General features: G+C 37.3%; 1 protein-coding gene across 3 annotated transcripts in view; it reads right to left on the bottom strand.

The window, feature by feature from the left end:
• LOC120630279 overlaps positions 1-18,338 on the bottom strand; it is a 222,139-nt gene that overhangs the window by 10,861 nt on the left and 192,940 nt on the right. The gene's annotated exons all lie outside the window — the stretch shown is intronic.

Raw genomic sequence — 18,338 nt, 5'->3', positions numbered from 1 at the left:
TTTCATATTTAATTTATTATATTATTTTTAAGTAAGTATAATTTTTATATATTATATTTATAATGGTAGTTATTTAATTATGTAATATGTGTATATATATATATTAAAATAATGAAATATTTAATTTATGGGTATATGTATATGCACCACCTAACTATTTTCTCTATTTTTTATCATCGCCATTGGTTGCCTGGAAGAAATCGCTATGAAGCGATAAGGCCGCTAAATTGTATACGCTGTTTTGTTATACTTTTTTTATGTACTATTTGTGGTGTGCTATAAAAGTATATTTATTTATTAATTCATTCAATAGTTCACTGATGGGCTATAGAGTAACAATCGGGATCCACCCGGGATTTTTCCGAAACTACCACGCTAGGTAAGACGGGTTGGTGATCGCAGTGGATGGTAGTAATAGAACAAATGACGCTGCTTCCCTTTCTCTTATTCGTCTCGTATGACAACCGCGGGAAGAGGAGGGAGGGGGGAGAATTGTATTATATCCTGGGCTTTTTTATCAATGATGTTTTCAAGTAAAGCATCCTGGTCATTTTCTCGCCCATAAAAGCTATGATTTAAGGAAAGGCCCTAATGATGTTTTGGTTTCAATTACCGATTAGTGTGCGATCATTCTTGGCCCAGATCAGAGTCTAAGCTAATGGGTGGAATTCATCGGCTTATCACCATACCGGCAAAGGTAACGATCAAGCGATAAAGCTTCTCAGTACGTTGTTAGTTCAATTTTAATTAGAAAGATAAAAAAATAAACAAATTGCATGTTTCTTCTCGCAGAAACGCGTTTTGCATAACGTTTAAAACTTAACCATCAAAAAACAATTATATATATATATATATATACGGTATACTAGTGAATATTCATGAAAACTTGAAGTGTATATCTAGGGTTAGTAAGATCGTCGACTCTACTACGATAGTACGGGCGGAGTACTATAAATGGCGCTTCATTTTCCGACCTATATCGGACGCGGGTTGCAACTTGCAACCGTTGCATTTACAACCTTATCCCCATTACGTTACAACTATTATGCTGTTTTAAGTTCACAATCAATTGAAATCGAACTCTATTTTCTTGCCCATAAAGTCTATATTTGCTTTTCTTATAACTCTATTGCAAGTTTAAAGGCAATTGAATCTGAACTCTGAACGTATTACATAGAGTTCATATTTGAAGGGTTACAAATGTTTATTTGACGTTAGGAACCCCGTCTAGCAAGAGCTGTGCAGTCTACCGCGTCAGACGTATCTATTTATAGAGTTGGTACATTATAGTGTAAGAGACAGTTTAAAAACTATCGAAACAGGTAATTCTGGCATCATGACACGATACACACAGACTTTATTTTAGCGACACGTTGTGTGTATGTAATTCTTACTAATATTATAAATGCAAATGTGTGTATTTGTTTGTTTGTTTGCACTTCCTTCACGCCCTTACTAAGCAACGATGCCAACTTGATTTTGGTTAAGAGTTAATTGAAAGGAAGTTATTCAAATATCAAATGTGGTTCTTCTTCAAAACATTGCATAATGGAATATTATACTATCAAAGTTATTTTTAAAGGACTTACACAATCCGATTTAATTATTCTTATCATGGAGTTCATACAAAACTTTAGATGTTGTGTCCGTATTATAATAGAATACCTCATCTTATTATGAGGGTGAAAGTTAGTATGTAAGTGCGTGTGTTTGTCACGCCGCAACTAATGAAAGAATTTAAAAGAAATTTTGAATGGACTTAAACCCGGAAAAACCATAGTTCCTGCTCGATTTGTAAAAAACCCGAATTTCACCTCGTCGAGATTTCAGTATGCCTATAGTTTGCCATATCACCATTCCTCAAAACTCCATTTATACTCGCGGTAATTGTAATAAAAATATTACAGACCTATTTTCACTGCGGGGCGCAGCTATTTTCACGCTCTAATTTCTTTGCAAAAATCGCTACTGTCTCTTGGTCTATAGCAACGTTAGCGATTAACTTTGGCTCTGCAGTTAATGCAGTCACGACAGTTGCCGAGTTGTATCGACTGCCTTGTTCCAGCGACACGGTGTTTGTATCAATTGTTCCACAATGGATCGAGTTGCGTAACACCCTGTACAGTCTGCGCCGTTTGATTATAGCGACGATGATAATGGGTTGCGAGGAAATTGTATTCGAATATCGAATACGGTTTTGGAACACCATGTATATAATACTAACTTTGAGAGTTCTACTTTGCTAGAGCAAGTTTGCAAAGTCTAATATAGTCGTGTGTCAACTCGAAAGTTACCCTCCCGGACATGCAGTCAGATTTACCCAAGTTACAATTTGCGTAATTTGAATGGAAAAGTGTCTTCGGTGCTATTTTTACACGCTTTATATTAGCTTCACCTGTATGTATGTTTGTAACCGACTCCTTTGGACTTGATTTTGATCCTCTTCAAACAATCCCATTTCGTTCAAACTTTGTAGATATATTGAGAACCGATGACAATACATTAATTTGATAAGATTATTCCATTTTTTTTTTTTTTAACAGGCTTGTGGAAACTGTCCATACGGTTGGGTCCAAGTTCTTTAAGACCCACCGTAAACATAGAACCAAAAAGTTCTCAGCCCATACACTCGGGCTTATGGAGAAGAGACAAGAAATGAGACTACAGTCTTCAAAAGATGCGTCTGAATATCGGCGTATTAATAGACAGATCTCGAAGTTGCAGACGAAAGACTTGCGACACTTTAACACTGAGAAAATTAAAGTCGCCATTGAGCGCAACAAAGGCTCGAAAGTGTTCGCAAGAGATCTGTCTATCGGACAGAGCCTGTTGACTCGCCTGAAGACTGACAATGGTAGTCTCATATCTTCTAAACCAGAGATCCTGAGTGAGGTTGAGAAATTCTATGGACAGTTATACACCTCAACACAAAAGCCTGTTGAAAGTTTGGCTAAAGACCCTAGAGCCAAATTGACCCGACACTTCACTGAAGATATCCCGGACGTCAGCCTTTACGAGATTAGTATGGCTCTCAAACAACTTAAGAACAACAAGGCACCGGGTGATGACGGAATCACAGCAGAACTCCTGAAAGCGGGTGGAAAACCGATACTTAAAGTCCTTCAGCGGTTGTTCAATTCCGTCATTCATCAAGGCACAACGCCAGAGGCATGGCACAGGAGCGTGGTTGTTCTGTTCTTCAAAAAAGGTGATAATACCTTGCTGAAGAACTACAGACCTATCTCGCTGTTGAGCCATGTCTACAAGTTGTTCTCAAGAGTCATTACGAATCGTCTCGCGAATAGGTTCGACGACTTCCAGCCTCCTGAACAAGCCGGTTTCCGAAAGGGCTTCAGTACCATAGACCACATACATACGCTGCGGCAGGTTATACAGAAGACTCAAGAGTATAACCGGCCACTTTGCTTAGCGTTTGTGGACTATGAGAAAGCCTTTGATTCGGTGGAAACCTGGGCTGTGTTAAGGTCACTGCAGAGATGCCGAATTGACTACCGGTACATCGAAGTTTTGAAGTGTTTGTACAAAAACGCCACTATGTCAGTCCGTATACAGGACCAGACTACGAAACCGATCCAACTGCAGCGAGGAGTGCGACAGGGAGATGTTATCTCCCCGAAGCTGTTTACCGCTGCGTTGGAGGACGTTTTTAAGCTTCTGGATTGGAACGGGCTTGGCATCAACATTAACGGCGAGTACATCACTCAACTTCGGTTTGCCGACGATGTAGTCATAATGGCAGAGACTCTGGAAGACCTTAATGCGATGCTCAATGACCTCAGCAGAGTTTCTCAACAGGTGGGCCTTCGTATGAACATGAGCAAGACGAAAATTATGTCTAACGCTCATGTTGCGCTCCACCCAATAATTGTTGGGAACTCTGCACTCGAAATTGTAGACGAGTATATATACCTAGGACACACGATCCAGTTAGGTAGGTCCAATTTCGAGAAAGAGGTAAACCGCCGAATCCAACTCGGATGGGCAGCGTTCGGGAAACTTCGTGACATCTTCTCGTCCAAAATCCCCCAGTGCCTGAAGACTAAAGTCTTCGAACAGTGCGTGTTGCCAGTGATGACTTACGGATCAGAGACATGGTCGCTAACTATGGGCCTCATAAGAAGGCTCAGAGTCACTCAGCGGGCGATGGAGAGAGCTATGTTAGGAGTATCTCTACGTGATCAAATCAGAAATGAGGAGATCCGTAGAAGAACTAGAGTTACCGACATAGCTCAGCGAGTTGCGAAGCTGAAGTGGCAATGGGCGGGGCACATAGCTCGGAGAACCGATGGACGTTGGGGTCTTAAGGTGCTGGAATGGCGACCCCGCACCGGTAAACGCAGCGTAGGTCGGCCCCAAACGAGGTGGACAGATGACATCAGGCGAGTAGCTGGGAGCCGTTGGAGGCAAGCGGCCCAGGACCGTGCATTGTGGAACTCCCTACAAAAGACCTATGTCCAGCAGTGGACGTCAATTGGTTGAGATGATGATGATGATGATTCCATTTTTCAATTTTCAAAATAACATTTTTGTTAATTAATATAATTTTTATCTATAGTCGATAAGGCAGGAATTATTTAAATTTAATTTCCAACCATTATCTCTAGCCGATTTCTCTATTATTAACAAATTTGATGGTGAATGGTTAACCGATTCATTATGCTATACCTAATAAAGATAGTGGTTTATGAAAAACTAAAAAATCACGCTTTTATAAATAAAGTAAACTAAAAGGTAGAAATTAGTTTGTTTTTAATACCTTTTATTTGAACTATTAATTTATTTACAGTAAAAATTCACATACTAAGCAGAGACAACTTATGTAAGTGGGAAACCGTCGCCTGTGAATAGACAAACAGTTCGCGGGTTTCGTGTTTCGTGGCATGCAAAGAACACGTCCTACAAACTGCCGCTCTGTGTCTATCAAAGACGTAGATGTTAAGCCTCTTGAGCCTGATTTTTTTTATTCCACTACAAGTTAGCCCTTGACTGAAATCTCATCTGGTGGCAAGTGATGATGCAGTCTAAGATGGTAGCGGGCTAACCTTAGGGTTATGGTAGTCACACCCCTAATCGGTTTCAACGCGACATCGCACCGGAACACTAAATCGCTTAGCGGCACGTCTTTGTCGGTAGGTTGGTAACTAGTCACGGCCTTAGCCTTCCACGAGACCAGACCAGATAAAATTCAGAAATTATAATTTTTTCCTGCCGGGAACCGACCTCCTACTTAAATTCACAGCGCTCACCGTTGCTCCACGGAGGTCGTCAAATTTTTATTAACAAACGCCCGGGTGTGTTTGACGGCATGCTGTTTGGCGGCAAAACGGTGGTTTTGGTTTCAATTCTGTAACAAATCTATAAGCTAAACTAAATTGGCAGGCTATTCTATTCTAGTTGAAATTTCATAAAGCGAGCTATTTCAACATAGACCTACATAAATCTAGATGAACAGGTTGCGCAAAAAGTCGCGTGAGGCGCCACGATAACGATAAGGTATCATTCCGATTGGCGCATTCTACATTAAGGTCAACACCCACTGCACAGTGCAGAGTGCCTTCATCATTGTGAACCGATTATTAGCCCTTATTATTATATTATTATTATTACAGAGCTCGAACTGGTTCAAAATTCAAAATAATTCAAAATTCATTTATTTCAAGTAGGCCTACTTTATAAGCACTTTTGAAACGTCTCAAAACTGAACACTACTCGTAAAAAAAATGACATCGTAAACAACTAAACAACAAGTAAAAATTGTATGTTTGTAGTGACCACCGGTTCGGAAAGCAGATTCTACCGAGAAGAGCCGGCAAGAAACTCAGTAGTTGCTCTTTTCTTACAGGTTTTCTCGTACAATTTACTCCAGACTATGTCTGTAGACCAGTACTTTGGACAAGTACGGATTGGCAGACTTCACACGCCATTGAGAACATTATGTAGAACTCTCAGACAATCAGGTTTTCCATACAATACTACTATTGTGTAAATTTAAAGTGTAAATAAATAAAATAAGTACGGCTCTTCAGTTTATTTTAAACAATGAAGCGATTCATTAATTTCTATTTTAACCCCTAAAGTGGTAAAAATGGGGGTTGAAAAAAAAAAACATGATTAAGGACATAAAAATACTCTTAAAATGAAGAGGGCCTAGGGTACATAATTGGTTGGGAAAAACGCTTGTATTTCAAATATGGCAGAGTCGCGGGCAACCGCTAGTTACTACATAGTTTGCTTTCACGTCGCTGACTGCCTTAATCTCACCCTGTTGTAGACTTAGAGATATGATCGTTACATATGCGTCACAGTTCATAGGCCTTCTAGATAAGATATTATCAGGTATTTTTGAGTCTCGCCAATTTTACGACCTACCGTTGTCCCCAATCTGCTTGCACTGGTGATTATAAGGCAATGAATACGTCTATGTGTGAATGTCCATGATTATTCCACAGTAGGGTACCTAATTTCGCGCGATGCCGTTATTAGGCATGGCAAATTCAATATGGCGTATAGATGACACAAAAACACGCCAAGATAATAAATTCCGTTTATTCAGAGTTGTATTTTTAAATTAATGGAACGAGAAGTAAGAGCAAGACGAGCGAAATAAATCAATAATGAATCAAGGAAAGAGAAGATTAAAAAGAATTAAGGTCATTCACCATAATATTTATCAGGAGTGAAATGGGCATAACCTTTACTAACGATGCCACTGATAAAAAACGGAGCAAAATTTTTTTTAATGGATTAGAACTATAAACGATCTCTTCTCCCGTAATTAAAAAAAAAAAAAAAATTTGGCCTTATGACCTTAATCTCAGTTAAGTTATTTATTAGATCAAGATAAGTTATTTATTTACCGCACAAAATTTATAATATTTAACGCTTTTTAGATGCACTTAGTTTGTAATAAATAAAATAAATATTTATTTATTTTATTTATTACACAAACTAAGTGTATCTAAAATGTTTTAAATATAATAAATTTTGTGCGGTAAATAAATAATTTTAGATACACTTAGTTTGTAATACGTAACCCGATACACCAAAACCAAAAATGAAACCGAGAGCATGTCGATATTGCATGTCGAGCAAGTAAGCGCTGTTTAACACGTGACTTGATTCCATGAAGAACTTTCTAAAAAGGACGAGCTGAAGAGAAAGGATGACATAAATGCGCAATAAGATGGGTGGCTTGAACGAAGTCTCAGTAGTCTATCTAAAGACGTTGCAGATAGCATAACATCCGGATTTTGCAATGGATATGTAATTTACAGGGAGGATTTCCTAGTCAGTAAACGTATCTAATAAATAATATTAATAAATATAACAATATTTTAATAATGGTTTGATTTTAAAATAGCAAAAATAAAATTAATAAAATCCTGTAACAAAATTAAATTATTTTCAAAGTCATTTAACTCAAAGTAAATAAACAATTAAACAGAACGTAATCAATATTAATAAGTTCTTGAGCATTATTAACCCGATATAGGATCAAATTGGTTTAATGTAGTGAGGCCCAGAAGCTATAACACAACAAGTAAAAAAATTTACACAAAAACAAACTTTGTTAAACAACTTAACAGCAAGTAATAATTGTTTTCTACAACATTTCTAAGTCGGTGCCGAGTAATATGATAAATAACAAATTATATATATTCTTTGTATACTGTTTCTACTTAACGTAAACAAACTAGTTTTTTTTTTGTCAACAAATCGATTTATTAATCAGCAGCGACATACAGTACAATTGAGAACCTCCTCCTTTTTTAAGTCGGTTGATTACACACCGTCGTCTCAAGTTGGTAACCAGATGGGTGACTGATCTTGGATGTCCAAATTAGGCTTTTTCCATTCCGTGACTCGGTACTAATAAGTAAACACGATAACCAATTACTCAAACTGAGTTACAGACAAAAGAGCAAAAAGTAAAAGCCGTTGCTGAAGTACAGATCTATGGCACACAAGTCTATGTATAGCCTTTAAAGTAACTAGTCCATTTTGTGCAAATACAAAATCAAGTATATATTATGTATTTACTCAGGCGAAAGAGAGTACTCATGTGCATATGTAACCTTTGTTTGGTTATTGCAGACGGGTGCCACAAGGGAGTTCTCTTGCTACACATCATTAGCCACTCTACATTATCAACACAAATCATAGAAAAACAAACAAATAACCAATGTGTCAATACGTTGTACGTAACCAACATACTGTAGTTTTATGACAATCGGATATGTAAAGTGTCCCAGAGGGTTAAAATATTTGACCCTAACCAACAGGAAGTTCAATATGAGCTTGTATAAACATCCACGCTTTTTGACCTTAATTAGAAAAAAGGACGTGTGAACTTGCATTTAATTTCAGCATTTAAAATTAAATTCACACAAATATTTCAACAAACGTTCCCTGATGTACCGTTAACATGTAACTATGTTATTCATATACTAAGGGCGCGTACACACTTAGTGTCACATAAACTAGCACTATGTTTACTTGTTTCTCTAACTATACTTAAATATATAACTTAAACTAAAAACGATTTTATACCGACTTTTTAATAAATAAACAAATTTTTAGGCTAAGATCATATTTTTGTGAAGTAAAGAATTGAAAGTGCGTTTCGGAAGATCTCTCAAATTAAGTGAATCAAATATGAAAACTCTTTTTTTCTGGTTTTAACAGTTAAATATTCCGCTTTATCAGCAAGCCAATTATATTAAAATTTATTTAAATTAGATCAAAATGTTCTAGTGGAAACTTCACATTTGCAGAATAATGCTTTTGAGACTCGACCGTTATAACGAATATTCATATAAACAAACTGTGGAAAACAACATTTCATTTATTTAAGAACTTTTAACAAACATAGCTAACTTTAATGAATATGTGAAGTGTTAGAACTTCGGAAACACGTCCGAGGCCACCGAGTCTTTTTAAAGTCTAAGTTTTCGAATTTAAGTGAGTTATAAAATATTAAATATTTATTTTAACAATAACGATATCTGCATGCCTGAGAGCTCTCCATAATGTTCTCAAAGTCTCGTGGACTATACCAACCCGAACTGGGCCCGCGTGAATAACTACCCTTCTCATGAACGCATCAACAGTGCCAACTTGAAGAAAGAAATATTTTACTTATACTTTTGACATTCTGGGAGGAGGGGCCCGTGGCTCGTAATGACTGGTGATGGTGATGGTGATGATGATGAAGAAAGATACAAATTATATACTATGTTGTTGCGTAAAGACAAACCAACAACACATACTTTCGCATTCATAAGATTAAGTAGCAACGTTTGAGTCTTTCTGCACTTTGTCTGAGTAAACCCTAACAATGAGTCGCTAAGCGCCGGGGCTGTCCACAGAGGATGCTATAACAGCAATTGACACAGAAACCGGTGTTTACGCACTTACCGTCACGGTGCCGCGCGTCATAATGCCCCGTCGAGGACATAATAGTGGTTTACGAAATTATCGAATCACTTCATTCATTGTCATCGACGACCAAAGCGGAGGGACAAACGCACAAATTGTAACAATTTACACAGTTGCTGTATCCGCAAATTGCAGTCTAACAGAATTAAAACGGCAATCTGTTTGCATTTCATCAATTACTTGTCTATTATTGTTACCTAGGACATCGGGAATAAATAATAAGTATGTTATTTCTCAAGATAAGTAATTTCGTAAAGATTGTTTAAATGATTAAGTCGTGTATTGTTGACAAATAAACCAACAAAACAGACAAGCATTTGTAATATAATAATGGGTAAATCGATACATATTTACAAAGAAGAATGTTTTTATTAAGCTTGCACTGATCGCATGTTCAGTTAGCTCTTTGCCAGCGTTTAAGTTTTCTAATATTTATAATTCTAATTATGATTCAGTATTTTGATACCACTTCTTTTCATCACGCCATCCGTGAAACATTAAGGCTCATTAATTTCCTACTCCTTTTCCCAAGGTGAGAGAAGAAATGGAACTACGACAGTACTCAATTTTCGAATTGATTATTTATTAACAGATGTAAAGCAAATTAACCGGAACTGACGACTAAACGTAATCTCCGAGGCACGAAAGAAAGGCAAAGGCCGAATTGGTAGCACGCACGTCCCACGCTTCGTTTTCCTTGGATCTGGACCTGTATGATGTAGGACTTAGTAGTTAATAAACCCATACCCCCTAATCGGTTTCTACGCAACACCGTACCGGAACGCTAAATTGCTTAGCGGTACATCTTTGTTGGTAGGGTGGCAACTAGCCACGGCCGAAGCCCACGAGACAAAGAAGAGAGAGTTGTAGTACATTGTATTTTCGTTATCATATTTGTAACTAATTAGGAAGTAGAAGGCTTCCTACTAATTTTATAAACGTGAAAGTGTGGATGTTTGTTACTCAATCACGCTAAAACAGCTAAACGGATTTGGATGAAATTCGGCATGCATGTAGCCTATGGCATAGAAAAGAACATAGGCTACCTTTTATCTCGACTCTTTAAGAAGTTCCAGAGGGAAAATTGAAAATTGTATACGAGCTAAGCCGCAGGCAAACAGCTTCGAAATTTTGTATGCATGTCACCTATGCTATGAAAAAGGACATGTACTTTCTATATCGATCTCTCCAATAGTTTCCGCGGTAGGGTTAAAAATTGTAAACGAGCGAAGCTTTGGACACAATTCTGAAGTCCACGCAGACGAAGTCGCGGGCAGTAGCTAGTATAACATAAATATTTGTTTCGTTTTAACTTTGGCAACCATGATGCCACTAAAGTAAAAGTTAATGCTTTGTCTTAAATAATTTTATGAAGTTTATTTTGGATCTTGATAACTTGTTTAATATTTTGCACAAGTTAATGAAGGACGTTAACGTATGTGCAAGTTTTCACCCGAATGTGTGCATAAAAAATTTGATGTCCAACTTTTAGTTACCCTAATAATCGTTACACGTATATCTCAACTGAAATTGTGTGGCATGAATAAAACTTTATCGAATCGAAAGTTACTTTATTTCCTTGATTTAATTGCACTTCGGTTTTATGGAACTTTTAAACTCCAAACCGCCTTTATTGATGTCCGAATCAAGGATGTTAATGTGTTGAGAAACGTTGAAAACGATCGACTAACATCGCACGTTAACGACTCAAACTTCGCCTTTTTATTTTGTTTTTAATGTTTTATTTGAACGTGAACAAACTGAAATTAATAACAACAAGTTAACGGAACCGAATGAATGAACGCCGAAGCGCCGAGAAGATTTCACGACAAAAACTCACGAGAAAAAACTTTCGGTTGACGCTTTGTTAAATTATGATGCTCGTGTAAACCGTTAGGTCATTTCAACGAAATACGTTGAAAAAATAAACAAAATAAGCAAAGAGTTTCATTCATGAAGACACATGCGTCGAGCTCTCATGCCTTCAATCATCTGTGTCGTCTTGCGGTGGTCTTTGAATAAAAAATGCAATAAATCTTTTCCCTCCGGCTAAATGAAAAAGCAGCCACTTAGCGCTTAAGACATTAATAAAAACATAACCTACCTAATGCTCATGAAGATGGAGATGTCAATGATTGTTAGTTAGAATTTGATGTGCCGTGCTGGTTGCGGACCATTCAATTTGGAAATGAAACATACAATGAAAGAAATGTAAGTTGAAATCTTCGTCGAGTCCAAATAGACACTGAGGAACCCACACTTTTCAAGTGTGGGTTACAAACTTGTAAGAAAAAACGCATCTCACGACTTCTGAGTGGTTGTTGCTAAGAAAAAATAAGTTCAAGCGCAAGTTTATCTAACATTAAATAGGTTCACGATAAAATATCAGCCCAAATTCTATATTATAAATGCTTGTTTGTTTGTCTTTTCGTCCTTATTTTACCTGACTATGTAACCAATCTACTTGGTATTTGATGAAAGGACGGAGAGTAAAGTAGGCTATTTATCTCAGGAAAACATACGATTCCCACGGGATCACACGGTCCGACGAAACTGTAAAAGAACTAAAACGCGAGCATTAGTTATTTGATAAATAAAACTGTTAAAAATACGAGTATGTTTTTTGTACAATTACAGTTATTTTATTGTTAAGGTTAAAAGTTCGTTATGGCATTTTGCCAACAAACTAATCTAACTTATATTGTATATATTATCTACTTTTATCTATACCAATATTAGAGCTGAGAAGTATTTTTTTTTATTTGTTTAAACGGGCTAATCATTGGAAATAGCAGTCGTATATAAAAAATCTTTTTTGCACTTGATAGCCTAGTTCTTGACAAAGGTTAGAGGTAATTTTACAAAAATGGCGCTATGAACCTTTGCAGTAGAGCAAACAAATAACAGCGCGATCAGCCGATGCCACGCGGTGGATCGTAGAATAGCGGATTAAAGTGTGTATGGAAAAGAAAACTTGTCCAAAGTTGTACGCGGAGGAAAATTAGTCTGCCGCGGAGTTAATGGTCTGCCTAAATTTAAAAAGTTGATTCGTTTAAAATACACATTAACAATGGAGTTACATGAGTTTTCTCACAACCTTGAGCTGTATAGCAGAACAAAGATAGCCTGTTGTAGATTTTACTTTTTAATGTAACAGTTAGGTACCAGCCGATAATAAATTACTCGAGATTGTATCCTTTCATGAATCCATATACACTTGTCCGTTTCAATTGGATCAAACTAAAGTATCCTTTTATCATAATATTTTGTATTTTGCGGTCACCCATCCCGGGAGATTCCCACCGGGCCGTGAACGAATAATTTCAATGTAACCGCCTTATCGCCTTCGCTGCAAACACCACGAAGACATACGGTGGGAAAATATGGGAATCAATTTAACAAAGGATAATGACCTCAATGCAAAAAGAAATAAAGTCTGCAGGTGGATATTTTCGTGCGGTAATGTGCGAGTCGATAGCGGCTTCAAAGCACGTCTCGAGGAGCCCTAAATCTATAAAACTAGCAAAAAACCAATGCGCCTTCTAAGAAGCGCCCGCTCGTGATTGAATCTTTCATCTCGGTCCGTCATACAGACAGACGATAGATATGTATAGAGAAAAAAGGTTTTCCCGTTTTTGTGTTAGCTTATTAGTTTTTTATTGCCACGGGATGAAAGCGGCTCCTAGAGACAACTCCGATAGAGGAGTTACAAGCTCATTGGTGATATACACGCATTTAATGGCGCCATTCGATCGAAATCACCAATTAACAGGTTTTATTTTTAAGTGCAATATAATAGGTGATACATATTTTCGTTTCGTCATTAAAATAAAAGCTCCGAAATTAAGGGCCTGTATTTAAAGCGAAAGCTTTGAGTAAGATACGTAGAAAATATTTTATTGCACACAAATGCATGCACGTTGAGAAATAACAAATAATAACGCAACGACACTATTACCTATTCCTGATTCTTGTATTTTTATTTTTTAATTGTAATGGAATTTTTTATTTTTTTTTAAATTTGCACACTGCCTGTGACAGTCGATTGTGAAGGGGCTGTTTAATTAAATGCTAACTTGTTATATACCCACAATTTGGCAGATAAAAAATATAAATATAAATAAATAAATAAACGGGCGCAAGGTCTTCAAACATTCAATTGCGAGCATTCGTTGCGCGAGCTATTCCTGGAACATATTTTGTGCGCAAAACGAACAGTTCAATTAGTATACGTTACTTTGCAAAATTACTTTACATACAATGAATATCCTACAGCGAAACGTAGAGAGTGCATTTTGGAAGATTTGTTTGGAATGTTGAGTTGGTGTCAAGCCGACTTAAAGGCCATAAAATATATAGACTAATGCGGGTATGGATATTTAACGTTACACTGTTAATATTTTGATGTCCGATTCCCGACCTCCATATTATTTCCATGTACCTCTACTTCATAAGCGTAAAAGTTTTAGAGGCTGTAAAATTTGTATTTTCGATATTCTAGCATGTTGCATTTTAACGATTTAGCACGTCGAGTAATAATGTACTTTGCACTAGAGATGAAAATTATGTTTTGGCGCTACGCGTGCAGTCCATTGGGCTGCAAGTGATGGCAACTTTTTTTTTTTAATATTCTTAATTGACGGAGCAAGCAGATGGCCTACCTGATGGTAAGTGGAAAACCATCGTCTATAAATGGAGCCACACTTTGAAGGGCATGCAAGGAACACGTCCTGCAAACTGCCGCACTGTGTCCGTCAACCTGAGGCGTAGATTTAAGCCGGTCATTACACCGGCAACCACACCCTTCAGACTGGAACACAGCAGAACTTGTGGCAGAAATAAGCTTCTCTACTACTATGAATTAATTCATCTTTATAATGTATGTCGTATAAAATAAAAAAAATCTCAAATTGCCTGCTTGTGTACTCGTCTCTAACACGGTGCGAATCAACGCATTATTCAACAGTGTGACATTTAAAAAGTGAATCATATCAATTAAGCGTGGCCATTTTTTTTAATTCATTCGTTATCCTTTAAAAATCTCGTAGGAATCGTTTATTTACGCGAGATTAAACGTATCATTCTTCCGTTTCAAGGATGCAAGCTATCGCTGTACCAACTGTTGTTAAGAAAAGTGCACTGGCAACGCCGAACATAGGTAGCAAATAAACAAATAAATAATTAAACAATGTGACAAACTTTCGTATTCATAATATTATATGAATATATATTTCGTAGGAATTGAGTTCTCTAGAATAGTATCTACTCAATGATTTGACGTCGATACACTTTCTGGATATTTAGTTTGTAATACGTTTGCAACGGTACCTTGCTATTAATAACTACTTAGTATTTAACTTGAAAATGTCGTTAATTTTAAATAGATTTTCTTCATCATCATTCTCATTAGACAACATCGACATAAATAATTGAAGTTCTGAGACCTCCTTTTTCAAAAGAGACAGGGGTTTAGAGGAGTCAGACCTTAAACTATGAGATAGTACTTCCCCGGACGAGCTCTGTCACAAATAGGTCTGCTTCTACAAACTGATTTAGCGTAGATATATTTAGCTGCTTATATTTGTATGTTATGGTAAAATTTCTCATTCTTATTATTATTGCGCTAAAGTTTTAAAAATTACAGTCACCCTTCAGTTAGCACAACCTAAAATAAATAAATAAAAAATACATTACGGACAATGCACGCAGCTCTATCAAGCCCCAGTCATATAGTACCTTCCGCACCATATTATTATGCTAAATTCCAATACCAGTGTCATATTATTTTCACAGAGATAATAACATATACTTCGACACCTCCTTTTATGCCTAGACAAAAGCTAGCACCTCCTTACCCCGTCTCTACATTGAGTCATAAAAGAAAGCTTCCCGGTGTAACTTTCTTATTGAATCAGCCGTCTGACTTTCTGATTCTATAATGTCTGGATCTTTCTGGATTTGTATAAACATATCTTAAAATATATCTTGTATTGTGTGCGCAGGATATAATTTAGCTAGGGAAGGCACAATAGCGGTTTAATTTAAAATGATAATTTTATTTATCTCTTGTGTTGACAACAGACCACCTCTGCCGCGGCTGACGTACGCAAGTCCTTCATCACATAAACATTTTGTGGGAATCAAACCCGCAGCCTTGGACTCAGAAAGCTGGGTCGGTACCCACTGTGCCAATCGGCTTTCAAAAGTCCTCGAAGAAATAGTAAGTATTCAGTATTTGACCCAAAGCACTAAACAAGGTGTTTGACTACGCAACCCTACAAGTATAGCGTGCATGAAAACAAGATTAAACCGTATCTTATAAACTCACCATAGCATGAAAAATATACATAAGGAGCAGAATCAATCCTAGAGCAACCCTATAGAAAGCCTTTTTTAAATCCAAAGTGTTACACTAACCAGTATAAAAAGATATCCGGTATCTGACGCCGGTGTCGATCCCACGCCACCTCACACCAACAAAGGATTCGACGATTTTTTTTTTTTTTTATTTTGTATCATAGACTATATCAAAAAATTAAACACATGTTCTAACCTTTTTAGGAATAAAGGGGACTCGGAAACGGATTTGTCGGATTGTATTGCTTGTGCAATTGGGTTTTTTTTATCGTTTGAACTTAAGGATAAGATTGGATCTTAGATGGAAACTTTGATGTACCCTGTTTTTAAACTAGTATCATCATGATTATCATCGACAGCCAGTGGATCTCCCAAAGGCGTGTGGGATCCATCAATCCGCAGTGGGCCAGCGTGGTGGGTTATGACCTAAACCCTTCTCATGTGTGAGACCCGTGCCACGCAGTAGGCCGGTAATAGGTTGATATGATGATGATTTTTTTTTTTCTAAATAAATAAATATACTACGACAATACACACACCGCCATCTAGTCCCAAAGTAAGCGTAGCTTGTGTTATGGGTACTAAGACGACTGATGAATATTTTTTTTATGAATAATATACATAAATACATAGAATATACATATAAACACCCAGACACTGACAAACATTCATGCTCATCACACAAACATTTTCCAGCTGTGGAAATCGAACCCACGGCCCTGGACTCAGAAAGCAGGGTTGCTGCAAACTGCGCCAATTGGCAGTCATCTATTGCAATAACATAAATACATAATGAAAAAAAAACAACGTAACTTTTAATTAAAGCGCCGCTGCATCAAACAGTTCTCCATATATTTCTATGAGTACGCGGCTCACCGATCACCAATAATTTTTACCTGAGCTGGCGTAAAATCCTACGCTTAACGCTTTCGATAATTTCCAAAGCGACGGTCGACAGCATCATAAATAAACTTCGGGGAAGGGCTATTTATCTATCGGCGCTTGTCAAAACATCCACATAGATCAAATTCGACAGTGACCAAGAGATAGGGGCCCGACAAAAGACTTCCGCCCCGAAAAAATATCACTCCCGGGATATAATCGGTTTACGGAATTCAAATGGCTCAGAAAATGTCCGGACATTCAGTTATGATATTTGCTGTATTAAATTATAGGGTTGGTCGAGCTTCTTGTTTAAATCGGTGATTCGATCAATGACTTTTTGGTTGTGGCCATGAATTATACAACTAACAGGAGAGCAGTGACAGCCTAGTGGTTAAGACTTCAGGCTCCTCTTCGGGAAGACCGAGTTCGATCCCCGGAACGCACCTCTATCTTTTCGGAGTTTTATATGTCGAATGCATTAAATATCACTTGGTCCAACAGTAAAGGAAATCTTTAATCAATCTACACTTGTCGTTCGCGATGGACTACTGCCTAAACGTTTCTCATTTTGAGAGTGCCTTGCAGTGGGACATAAACGTTATATAATACGTTACAGAAATGTGACGGCCGATTGGCGCAGTGGGCAGCGACCCTGCTTTCTGAGTCCAAGGCCGTGGGTTCGATTCCCACAACTGGAAAATGTTCGTGTGAAGAACATGAGTGTTTTTCAGTGTCTCGGTGTTTATATCTATATTATAAGTATTTATATTATTCATAAAAATATTCATCAGTTATCTTAGTACCCATATCACAAGCTACGCTTACTTTGTGACTAGATGGCGGTGTGTGTATTGTCGTAGTATATTTATTTATTTATTTAAAAAAAAAAATAGTTGTAAATGTTAAAAATGTTATAGTTATGACAATTTCCCAGAAATATGATTCCTTATCATTTATCATGGCGAAGAGTTCGTTGAGCTGACTGCCAACCTCCAATAGTGGAGAGGAACAAAAAGAGAGAAAGAGATCATTTATCATCATCATCATCATCATCATCATCATCATCGTCACCATATCAGCCGATTACCGACCCACTACAGATTGATGATCTTCTCCCACGATAAGGAAATTTTTTTTTGTTATCCTTATAATAGACGGACCAAGTTGATGGCCCACCTAAGGGCAAGATGAAAATCATTGCCAACACTTCTTCGCAACCACTGGACGCAAGGAACATGTCGTACAAAGTGCCGCCTCGTGGCGAGGGTGTTCACCCTCAAGTGCTCGCAGTGAGTGAACTTCATACGTGCACAAAAGCACTGCATACCCTAAAAATTTTGTATAACTCATAAAGGGGAAGGATTCTTAAATTTTATGCCGTCTTCCTTCTTTATGCATACCCTGGTCAAAAACTCTGTGCACGCCACTGTGTGCTCGTAATTATTAACGGCAGGCAAATACTTGGCGGCAGCAGACAGTATGGCGATAGCACTTCCCCGAAGTAACTGTTCTAAGAAGCTATTCAATTACAAAGAACAAGATGCGCGAGATGTAATATTATATATTTTAGGTGCACATTTAGAATTTTCAAACGGTACCGAATTCCTACTTCGCTATTTCAAATACAATGCAATCGC

The sequence above is a fragment of the Pararge aegeria genome, chromosome 16 (assembly GCF_905163445.1).
Source record: "Pararge aegeria chromosome 16, ilParAegt1.1, whole genome shotgun sequence".
Taxonomy (NCBI): domain Eukaryota; kingdom Metazoa; phylum Arthropoda; class Insecta; order Lepidoptera; family Nymphalidae; genus Pararge; species Pararge aegeria.
Note: the sequence above shows the minus strand (reverse complement) of the source record. Positions and strands in the feature narration are given on the sequence as shown.